The sequence below is a fragment of the Vicugna pacos genome, chromosome 8 (assembly GCF_048564905.1).
Source record: "Vicugna pacos chromosome 8, VicPac4, whole genome shotgun sequence".
Taxonomy (NCBI): Eukaryota; Metazoa; Chordata; class Mammalia; order Artiodactyla; family Camelidae; genus Vicugna; species Vicugna pacos.
In genome coordinates, this window is record NC_132994.1 from 46472021 (window position 1) to 46483655 (window position 11635).

The 11635-nt window shown below is 38.6% G+C and overlaps 1 long non-coding RNA gene across 2 annotated transcripts in view; it reads right to left on the minus strand.

The window, feature by feature from the left end:
* Nucleotides 1–11635, minus strand: part of LOC140697718 (uncharacterized) — a 32048-nt gene that overhangs the window by 18788 nt on the left and 1625 nt on the right. For both annotated transcript variants that reach the window (XR_012074979.1, XR_012074980.1), the window contains exons 2-3: nucleotides 8124–8207; nucleotides 3685–3804 (exon numbers count right to left, since the gene is read on the minus strand). This is a non-coding gene — a long non-coding RNA (uncharacterized lncRNA). The remainder of the gene's footprint in view (nucleotides 1–3684; nucleotides 3805–8123; nucleotides 8208–11635) is intronic.

Here is an 11635-nt window from a genome sequence, read left to right on the forward strand (position 1 = left end):
AGAATCTCTCAAACCAGAAAGGGAGGCTGAGATTCATGCTCTTCTTAGGACGCCTAACCTATTTTTACCAATATAATCAGATGAAGAAAGGTACGGAGGTCAGAAACCAAGTTCCAGAAACTAAACATTAGCGGTACTCACCCCTTGTGCAAGTATCAAAAGTACCTCTGACCACTTCCTTGTGCCCAGTCAGGTCACACACTCCTTCTCATTCAGAGGAAGCCCTAACCCCACAGCATCACATCCTCTGCTCCCACCTATGACCATTATCCATAGTGATCTCCAAACAGAAGGTAACTTTACTGAAAAAATTAGGCTTTTCAATGCACACCAAAATCTAAGGTCTTAACTGCCTTCACTCTTCTACTTCAAATCTCTGGTAGTTCAGAATAAAAACTAGACAGAGCCTCCCTGGTGTGGTCAATCAAGCATCAAAGTGGTGTTTTTTGATAGAATATCTTTGGAGATCTAGTTTATCTTCTAGATCAGTGCTGCTCAACAGAGCATTCTATGACGATAGAATTGTTCCATGAATTTGCATTGGCCTTTACAGGAGCTAGTAGCTGCCATACTAGTGCTGAACACTTGAACTGTGACTTGGATGACTAAGGAACTAAATTTTAATTGTACTTAATTCATTTAATTTTATTAATTTTAATTAATTTCAATTTATTTAAATTTAGCCAATTGTGGCCAGTGGCTGCCATGTTGGACAGTGCAGCTTTAGATGAAGATCAACATTTGGCACAGCCAAATCATATTTTATCAGCAATGAACTCAGACTATTACTCCCTCACCAGAAAAGAACCTTTAGTTCTAAGTACTTTGATTTATTTCTGCCATTATGGATCTTCACAAAACTTGGCACCACTAAAGTAATAGTGTGTCTTACTGTTTAGGTCGTCAGCTAAGAAAGAGACCAGAAGGCTGAGTTCCCTAAGAGTCTTTCCACACTGAAAACTTAGATCTCTATAGGATTACTCATCCCCCATCTTTAACCAAAAATAAGAAAAACCTCTTTCAGTGCTCAGGCCTTGACTCAAAGATTTCCTGCCTTGGTCATCAGTGTGTGTCTTCTTCCTACACTAGGCATTCTACTGCCCCTGGCAGTCCTATAGAATGCCATATCCCTCACCAGGCACCCACCCAAAATGCACAGTGAACCACAGGAAGGAAAAAGAATTCATTCCTTATTCAGATCTGTGCATCCAGTTTTCAGAATCATCGAGGAATAATGACCCATCAACAGTTCCATTCAGTGACCAGTCCTCCTTATTAAGCTTGCCAGCTGGGATGCCCTCTAGCCATATGCACACCTAGAGAACCTGCATGCATATGGTGAAAGTTTTCAACATCAACCTGTTAGAATGAAGTCGTAAGAGAAGAGACATTAGATAATCTTGGTGTCCTATTTACCCACCACCAAAAGCCCATCATTTGACAAATCACTCCACTTCTAGGGTTATAAAATCTAACCCTGATCTACTTTAATGTAACTCTGGGGTTACACTGAGGAAATACTAAATGAGAAACACCAACAAGAAACACATTCACATTAAACAAACTTGGATGATAAGGCATGTCTTCTCATGTCTGCAGCTAAAAAATTCCTCCTTACCTTAACATATTTTGAAAACACTGGAATTCAGCCACTTAATGCAGCCTTTAATCCCCACAGCAGTCCTTGGTTTAGCCACAATCTCTATAGGCTGATGGACCAGCCAGTGAAAATCAGTCAATGTGATAAACACCACATTAACAAACTGAAGAATAAAAACCATATGACCATCTCAACAGATGCAGAAAAATATTTTTGATAAAATCCAACATCAATTTATGACAAAAACCCCCCAGAAAGTGGGCATAGGTGGAATATACTTCAACATAATAAAGGCCATGTGTGACAAGCCCACAGCTAACATCATACTGAATGGTGAAAAACTGAAAGCATTTCCTCTAAGATCAGGAACAAGACGAGGATGCCCACTCTTGCCACTTTTATTCAACATCGTTTTGGAAGTTCTAGCCACAGCAATCAGAGAAGGAAAAAAAAAAATAGTAAAAGGAATCCAAATTGGAAAAGAAGAAGTAAAACTGTCACTGTTTGCAGATGACATGATACTACTACTACTACTACTACTACTACAGAAAACTACTAGAGCTCATCAATGAATTCAGTAAAGTTGCAGAATATAAAATTAATATACAGAAATCAGTTGCATTTCTATACAATAACAACAAAGTATTAGAAAAATAATAAAGAAACAATCCCATTACCATTGCGCCAAAAAGAATAAAATACCTAGATATAAACCCACCTAAGGAGACAAAGGACCTGTACTCTGGAAACTATAAGATACTGATGAAAGAAATTGAAGACAACACAAACAGATGGAAAGGTATACTGTGTTCTTGGATTGGAAGAATCAGTATTGTTAAAATGGCCATACTACCCAAAGCAATATACAGATTCAATGTAATCCCTATCAAATTTCACAAAACTGGAACAAAAAATTTTAAAGTTTGTACGGAAACACAAAAGACCCTGAATAGCCAAAACAATCTTCAGAAAGAAGAATGGAGCTAGAGGAATCACGCTCCCTGACTTCAGACTATACTACAAAGCTACAGTAATCAAAACAGTATGGTACTGACACATAGAAAGTCCAGAAATAAACCCATGCACTTACGGTCAATCTACAACAAAGGCGGCAAGAATATACAATGGAGAAAAGATAGTCTCTTCAATAAGTGGTGCTGGGAAAACTGGACAGCATATAAAAGGATGAAACTAGAGCATTTTCTAACACCATATACAAAAAATAAACCTAAAATGGATTAAAGACCTAAATGTTCAAAATTTGTAGATACTGACAGGCATATGTAGAATAGATAAACAAGATTATAATGTATAGCACAGGGAAACATATACAAGATCTTGTGTTAGCTCATAGTGGAAAAAAAAGCGACAATAAATACATGTATGTTCAGGTATAACTGAAAAGTTGTGCTCTACACTGGAACTTGACACAACGTTGTAAAATGACTATAACTCAATAAAAAAATTTTTTTAAAAAGATCTAAATGTAAGACTGGATACTATAAAACTCCTAAAGGAAAACACAGGCAGAACACTCCTTGACATAAATTTCAGCAATTTTTTTTTCAAACCAGCTCATAGAGTAATGGAAATAAAAGCAAAAATAAACAAATGGGACCTCATTAAACTTGAAAGCTTTTGCACAGCAAAGGAAACCATAAACAAAATGAAAAAACAACCTACAGAATGGGAGAAAATATTTGCAAATGACATGATTGACAAGGGACTAATTTCCAAAATATACAAATAGCTGATACAGCTTAATATTAAAAAAAACAAACAACCCAATCCAAAAATGAACAGAAGACATAAATAGATATTTCTCAAAAGAAGATATTCAGATGGCCAACAGGCACATGAAAAGACGCTCAATATCGCTATTAGAGAAATACAAATCAAAACTACAATGAGGTATCATCTCAACCAGTCAGAACGGTCATCATTAAAAAGTCTCCAAATAATAAATGCTGGAGAGGGTGTGGAGAAAAAGGAACCCTCCTAAACTGCTGGTGGGGATGTAAATTGGTGCAGCCACTATGGAGGACAGTATGGGGGTTCCTTAAAAAACTAAAAAATGGACTTACCACGTGATCCAGCCATCCCACTCCTGGGCATATATTCAGAGAAAACTATAATTTGAAAAGACACATGCACCCCAATGTTCATAGCAGCTCTATTTACAATAGCCAAGACATGGGAACGACCTAGAGGAAAAGGGAGGGGAGGGATAAATTAGGACCTTGGGATTAGCAGATACACATTACATAAAATAGATAAACATTATATAAAATAAATAAACAAAAGGGAACTACTGTATAGCACAGGGAACTATATTCAATATCTTGTAATAAAATATAACGGAAAAGAATCTGAACAAAAAAAATGTATGTATGTATACGTATAAATGGATTGCTTTGCCATACACCTGAAACTAACATTGTAAATCAACTACAACTTCAATAAAACATAAAATAAAATAAAATAAAATAGTAACAATGAACACACCCTTACAGTACCTAAAATGCATCCTCTTGCTTTTTCTATGCTTAATTACACCCCCGCCTCATACCTTAGAACATTTAGAAATAACCTCCTCCAAAATCAGTTCCACTTTGCACTAGCCTGTAATCATCTCGTTAACACATGTCAACATTTTCAGGAAAGGTCTTGGGACAAGACTTGAACGTCCATCTGAAGTACCATCCTCCAGTGAGTAAGGAAGAGCTGCCCAAGACTGAGGGACAACTGCCTAGATTCTCAAACCTATCAGAACGCCTTGCTGAGAAACAACTGATACATTAATGCTAATAACAGGGATGGGGACAGGTAACATTTGCTGATCATGACTCTTACCCTCCTTTTTATGTGCACTTATCTTATTTGATCCTCAAAATGAATACAGTATAATTATCATCTCTGTTTTAGAGATGAGGAAACTGATTCTTCCCAATGTTAGGTAACTTGCCTGAGGTCAGAGTTCATGAGGGTTAAAGCCAGTATATGTTTAGTTATTGAATGACCCCAGAGATGAGCTCTTAACCACAATAGTAAGCTGACCATTGTCCAGTCTGTCCAACACCACCACCTGGCTATCCACACTCTACTTAACCACATCAGGCACCAAGATCCACAGTCTTCCTCTTTGAAAAGAAAGCTCTCTAATGGCTGGGAGGTCCGCCACAGCTAACCAGTCTTATGCGTCCCTGTATCCCCATTACTTGGCAGGGTACATGGCACCTAGGAGGCATTCGATAGCTTGTCAAGTCTAACTGAACAAAGTGCATAACTGAAGGAAATGAATCCCAGGGAAGTTAATGAATCTGTCCAATGTTGCACACCTAAGCAGCAGAACTTGGGACAAAGATACAGATTTTGGATTTCTGGCTCCCCTCCCCTCCCTGTTGTACAATGCTCAGTCACAAGTTTATAAGCATCATTTCTAAGATTGTGATGTAGGAAGAAATGATCCTCCCTCTAGCTTTCCTTTGGGTCTCATGGGTGTTAAATAAAAGACTGAAAAAAGAGATTTTTGGGGGGTAGGGTAGGGTGTTGGTGGTGTGAGTTGATGCTTCTGGGGAAAATAATTGTTTAATTTTGAAATCTCTTAAGTTATTGGCATTCTGAAAAAAAAAAAACATAGACTGAAAGGGTGTTCCACGGCCTCAGTGCTTTAGGGCGTTGACAGTGAGTCACATTCTGTTTTCAAAAGTGACAACTAGAAAATGGTTCAGAAGACCGTTTAAATGAAGATCAAAATATCTATTGAGTTTGCACTTAGGTGTTGGGGTTGAGAGAAGAATGCAAAGGCATATGATAAACTGGATTCTCCAGCTGTAACTTGCTGTGTTGATTTTGGAAGTAAGACTTATCAGGCAAAAAAAATCAAGGACATTTTATGTGGAGCATTTTTTGTAAAATAATCTAGGTAAGTGTGTGGTACTGCATTAAGCATGCAGTAAATGTTAGCTAGATCCTGGAACCTCCACGTATCAGCAAGTTACTTAAACCTCTCTGTGCCTCAGTTTCCTTATCTGTAAAATGAGAGCAATAGTACCTTCCTCAAAGAGATGTTAAGATAATTAAATGGATTAATATATGGAAAATGCCATTATACTATGTATTTATTTGTTAGACACATGATTTTTAATGTTTCCTTCAACACTAAGATTCTTTCATATTGTTATTGCTGCTATATTTTATCTGCATGTGTCTAATATTCTTCTGTGTGAATGTGCCACTATACTACTATTTAATCTGTTCTCCTGTCCAAGGATAGAGTTGCCTGCAATTTCGTCTTGCTCTGACCATTCTGCTGAGAGCCATGTGAAAGAGCTTCACTGAGCTGGAACGGCTGGACCATGCAGTATGTGAATATTTGGCTTTACAAGATAACGCTACAATGTTTCACAAAGTGATTGTACCATCTAAGTGCCTATTAGAATACTTTGCCCAACATCTGCTATTGTTAGATTTCTTAGTTTTTGCCATTTTCAAGGGTTTGCAATGTTATTTCATTGTGGTTCTAATTTGCATCCCTGACTCCTAATGAGTGAGCATCTTTTAATGTATTTCTTAGCCATTTGTTTTCTCCTTTGTGAGATGTCTATTCAAGTCTGCTTCTTCTAGACTGTCTTCTTGGAAGAGTTCATATGAAATCCCTGCTGTTACTGCCTTAAAAATAAATAGACATTAGTCAGTCTGTTAATCTCATCTACTTTTGATGAAGAGGACAAATAGTTAACATGAGGTTATCAGAGGTTCTCCGGCCCTACAAGGGTATTTTCTCAAGCTTCTCCCTTAAGTGGGCAATATATAGGGAGAAGGGTGAAAAAGGAGGATGTTTGTTGATTTGAGTCTTGCTTTGCAGATTCAGGTTGAATTGGCAATTATTAATGAGAATATGTGATTTTTTTTTAGAAGCAGCATCAAGTAGTTCATTTGTAATAATAGTAAACATTTATTGAGTGCTTATGCATGAGGTACTAGTCTAAGCACTTTACATATATTATCTCAATTAATCTTCATAATAACGTGTGATGGTCATTGAGGAAATGAAAGCCCTGAAAAATTAATGATTTGTCTAAGGTGGAATCACTACTAAATGGTAAAAATAGGCTTCAAATTGAGGGAGCCTGACTCCCGAGCCCACACCTTTAGCCACTTAGATAACCACAAGCAAGTTAGTTTTGTGGGTACAGCAAAAACAGAGGGAGGACAAGGCGGGTACCCAGAAGCAACTCAGGTAATTGAGGGGCCTCTGAGGTTTACGCTGGGTAGGGAAGGAGGTGAAAGTCGGAAAGCAACTGAAAGAGTTGAAGAAAGATCAAGAACAGAAATTACCAAAAGGTCAGGAGAGTGTGGAAGTTGCTAGGACAGGTGCTTTCAGAGGTGTGAAGAATCACTGAAGTTCAGGTCTTCAGAGCATCTGGGTAAACATCAAGTTAGGATTTTGCCACAGGAATGAGTTGCATTAAAGAAGAATTGAGGCAAAAAGCATTGGAATCCAGGTGCTTGAGAAGCTATGAATCACGGACACTGAGGTTGTCTGAGATGACAGCGGGAGTTTGGCAGCACTTGCGAGCCAGGTGCGGAAGTTTTCTGTGACCAGGGGAGTGACCAGGAAGCTGGTGCACGATATGACTAAGCTTCATGCCATGGCAGGAGACTCAAAAGCGTGCAGAGGGTGGGAAGTTGCACACAGGTAGGAATGGGATCACCTGGACTGGCAATTACAAGCTAGAAGAATGCCAACACTGCTCCCAAGTCTCTCTCAGCATGTTGGAAGATGGGGAGAAACAGCAGTTTTTGTTTGTTAAGGCTCAAGGAAAGCGATGTTCCTGGGGGAATGCCAGGTCTGAATTAAGGCAAGAAGGTGAAAGTATGGTTTTGTCAGGAGGTTGAGGGTATAGATTAGGGTGCTTACGATGAAATTGTGGCTTTTACAGGGGAAAGAGATTCAAAGAAGTTAGAGGTGGGATAGCGGGGGGAAAAGCAGCGGGGGACAGTTTGGGTATGAGTAAAGTGAAGTTTAAAGATTGCTTTAATAAGAAAAGGAATCACTGGTGAGGATGAGATTTGTTGGCCTTGGGATTATGAAAAATACAGGTGTGAGTTTGACAGGAAAATTGACATTAACTTTAAGATGACGGAGGTGTGCTGATTTACATGGCAGCTGTCTTCTGTTGGTTTGAGGGAGAAAGGAAGTGCCTCTGATCCTACTAAAAGGTCTGAAAGAGGGACCTCCTCTATCATCCACCAACCAAATGATCCTGAGTAGGCTGAGCCATCCTCCTGTGTCCCATTTTCTCCATTTCTACAATAGGGGTAACAATATCTACCTCTCTGAGTTGTCATGCGAATTACTTCACCTCTATGAAAGTGCCTTAGAAAATGGTAAAATGCCAGACAAAGGTAAGGGAGTACTATTATGGTGTTAGCCACATCAAACTTTGTTTATGCTGAATTCTTTATCAGAAATGCAAAGTCCAAGTGTAACCTTGTTCCTGATAAAAGCAGAAATTACCTTTAATGCTTGGTTTTCAGGAAGCCGAAGACACGGCTTTCAGGAAAGCATTATGAAACAAAGTAGAAATAGCTGCGTTATATTCTGTAGACAAGTAAAAAAAAAATAACTTATCAGGGAAATAGCAGGAATGGGAGAGTCATTATAAGGAGATGAAATTTTTTTCTTTCGTCATTCTCTCCATTACAAATAATTTACAGTTTCCACTTCAGAACAACAGACTAGGAATTCCCTTAAAGTCCTTCAGCAAAGTTCAAACACCCACAAGTTGGGACTCTGGGCTACTTGCCAATATTTGTTCAAAGGGAACTCTAAATAAAGCAGTTTAATAATCAGAAACTGGAAATTTCTCTCCTTTCCCACACACAAGCACTTCTCCCTCCCCTTCTTTTTCCCATTAGACATTTCACTCATTCCAACAGATGGAGGCCAATATCATGCAACACTTAGTACCAAGTAATGGCCCCTTCAGCCTTAAGTATTTCCTTTTATACTGTTTTTCTTAAGGGGAAGAAATGTGTCCATGCTTGTTTTTACCTTCAGAAAAATCTAATATTCTTCAGACATGGTGAAACAGCAAAGTTGTCCCTATTTACAAAATATAAGCCAGAAAAGGTCTTTGTATTCATGTTCAGAAAATTTCTATTTAGGATGTAGAAAAGTGGTGTCTACTGTCAAGATGATACTTTATGAGTTTAATACAAACTCACCAACACATTTTCAATGTCCTCACTGTAAAATGGAATGAACACTGCACTTTATCAGATATATGGCTATAGCAGCTCCATCATCTGTCTCTGCCAGAAACACCAAGAAATTTACCTAAAAATGTCTTGTGGCTTTTGACATCAACTCAAAAATTTATGGAATGAGATTCTTTATGAAATAGAATGATAAAGGAAATTATGTTTATCTGGAATCCTGAATTTTAAAAATCTGTTAAAATGTTTTCCTTATGACAAAAATAATATATTTTTATTGTTGAAGATGTAAAACCAAAAGAAGGAAAACATCGTCATAATTTATCCATCCAGAGATCACAGTGCAAATATATATAGATATATATCCCTCCAGGCATTTTTCTTACAAATTCACATGTATATTTAACAAACATGGACTCATATTAGACATAGCATCTTACAACCTACTGAACATATGAACAGGTCAAAGTATTTTGACTTAAGAGCACAGGATCCTGTCAGACTGCTTGGATTTGGGTCTCAGCTCTGTCACTGACTAATGGAATGACATTGGGCTGTGTGAGATCATCAAGGGAGTGAGTGTAGCCAAAGAGAAGAGTACCAGCAAGTTGCATAAGTTAAATAGACATAGCTTTGTGTTTGTGAGAGGAAGACGGAGGGAGGGTAGGGAGAGAGACAGAGGGGGGTAGGGAGAGAGGGAGAGAGAGAGGGAGAGTGGGGGAGGAGAGAGAGTGAGTGGGGGAGGGGAGAGAGAGACAGAGAGAGAGAGAGAGAGAGAGAGAGAGAAATCTAGGACCAAAACCCATTAGTGATGAAAGAGTTTTAGAAAAAGTGGAAGCACCCAAGGAGACTTGAAAAGGAACACCCAACCAAGTAGGAGGAAAAATGAGAAAGTGTGGTGTTCTAGAAACCAGGAGAAGAAAAGCTGATCAAGACAGGGATAACAATCATTTCAATGAAAAGGTGAGGACTGAGAAGAGACTGTTAGATCTGGTGACATGGAGGTCACTGGCCACCTTGACTGAATAGTTTGGATGCAATGATGGCAGTTAAAGCCCAATAGGAGACAGTGTGAGAGGAGAGGAGAGGGATTGGAAAGAGTACAGCCAACTTCTTGGGGGGTCTGGTTGGAAAGGAGAGCAGAGGAATGGATCAGTCAGTGATGGGGAAAGCACAGAAACCTGAAAGCTTGTTTTAATTATGGTATGATGTTCAAAGCTGGCTCTTAATAAATGTTTGCTACTGATAACAATGATATGACTTACATCAACACTGTAAATTATTTTCAAATAAGATGATAGCCTGATACATCCTTCTACATACAACACATTCATGCTTTTTTTTCAGTTGGGATTTTAACTTAAAAAGTAGATAAACAAGAATGATGGGTAAATTCCCCATTAATCAAGTTTATAAGTTGTTCACAGTCAGTTACTATGTAGTAAATAAACACTTTAGCAAATATGAAATTTGACCTTAAAATTGAAAAGATTATTTTCTAAAGTAATAACCAGATAATTAATTGCTTAAGTTTATTCTAGTTAGCATTATACAAGATAAATGACACTGCAAAAGCACAACTCAGTCTCTGTTATAAACATGAGCACTAAAGCTTCTGTATTTCAGTGAAAACGAACCATCTCATGATTTAAATCGTTTTACATACAACCACTATCTATTGACAACAATTGTTAACATTTATTGAGAGCTTTGGGCCAGGCTGCCAGGCTTTAGTTCTCACAAAAATGTTTACATTGAGCATTATTATTATCCTCATTCTATACATGAAGAAACAGCCACAGCAGAGAAAGATAAAAATCTTAGCCCATGTCTTCACAGATGGTAGGCTGTACAGCTGTCTAATTTCAGCGCCTGCCCTAAAGCAGGACTGCTAGCCCATAAAGTGCCCTTGTGAAAGCAAGAAACAGCACCCCATTTTGCAAATAAAATTTAAAGTTAGTTTACAACACAAACGGCTGTTTCCCAGGGGCCCCATCCAGAACATCAGCTGGTAGCAGCTCGGCCTGTGCACACACAACGCCTATACTTCTGTCTGCTTCCGCACCAGGACATCTACTCCCGTTTGCAAATATTTTGTTGTGCTCCTCCCACTTCCATGGTAGGTGACTATACCAAGTCCAAGGTTGGGGAATAGGAAGCAAGTCTTTGAAAGTACCAGGTTAAGGAGAGAAGTAGTTCCTAGGAACGTAGTCAGGACAGGTGTGCAGGTGCCTGTGCCACTGCGTGGATGAATGGTCTCCTGAGTATGTGTGTGCATGCCCATATGCTCCCAGTGTGGGTTTTTGCAGGAATCATTGGCCAGAAGGTCGGGAATCTCCAGACCTGTGCTTTTATGTAAGTTTATGTTTGTCTATGATGTGAATTAGGACATTCCTATTTGCGGTGTTCCTTTATCAAGGAACATAATTCCTAGTAGGGAAAATATGGACATAAATAGCATATAATACAAAGTGGTAAGTTCTACAAAAGAAGTATTGAAAACCTGAATTGTGAATTCACAACAGGAAGTGTTTATTTCAGTTTGGTTAATTAAAGAAAATTTCATGAAGGAGGCAGCATTTGAGGAGCAGCATGGAAGGTGGAATCCGGCTGTGTAGAGGTGGAAACAAGGATATTTCAGAGGGAACAGTGTGGATAAAAGCAGAGTGATGAATGAAAATCATGCATGAAAACAGTAGATACTTAAACTGGGCAAAGTAACGTACTGATTCTGAACCCTGCCTTGGGCTCCTGAAGGGCTATGAAGCTGTTATGGTGGCTCCTGAAGTTACTGGCATACTGCAAAAGGAT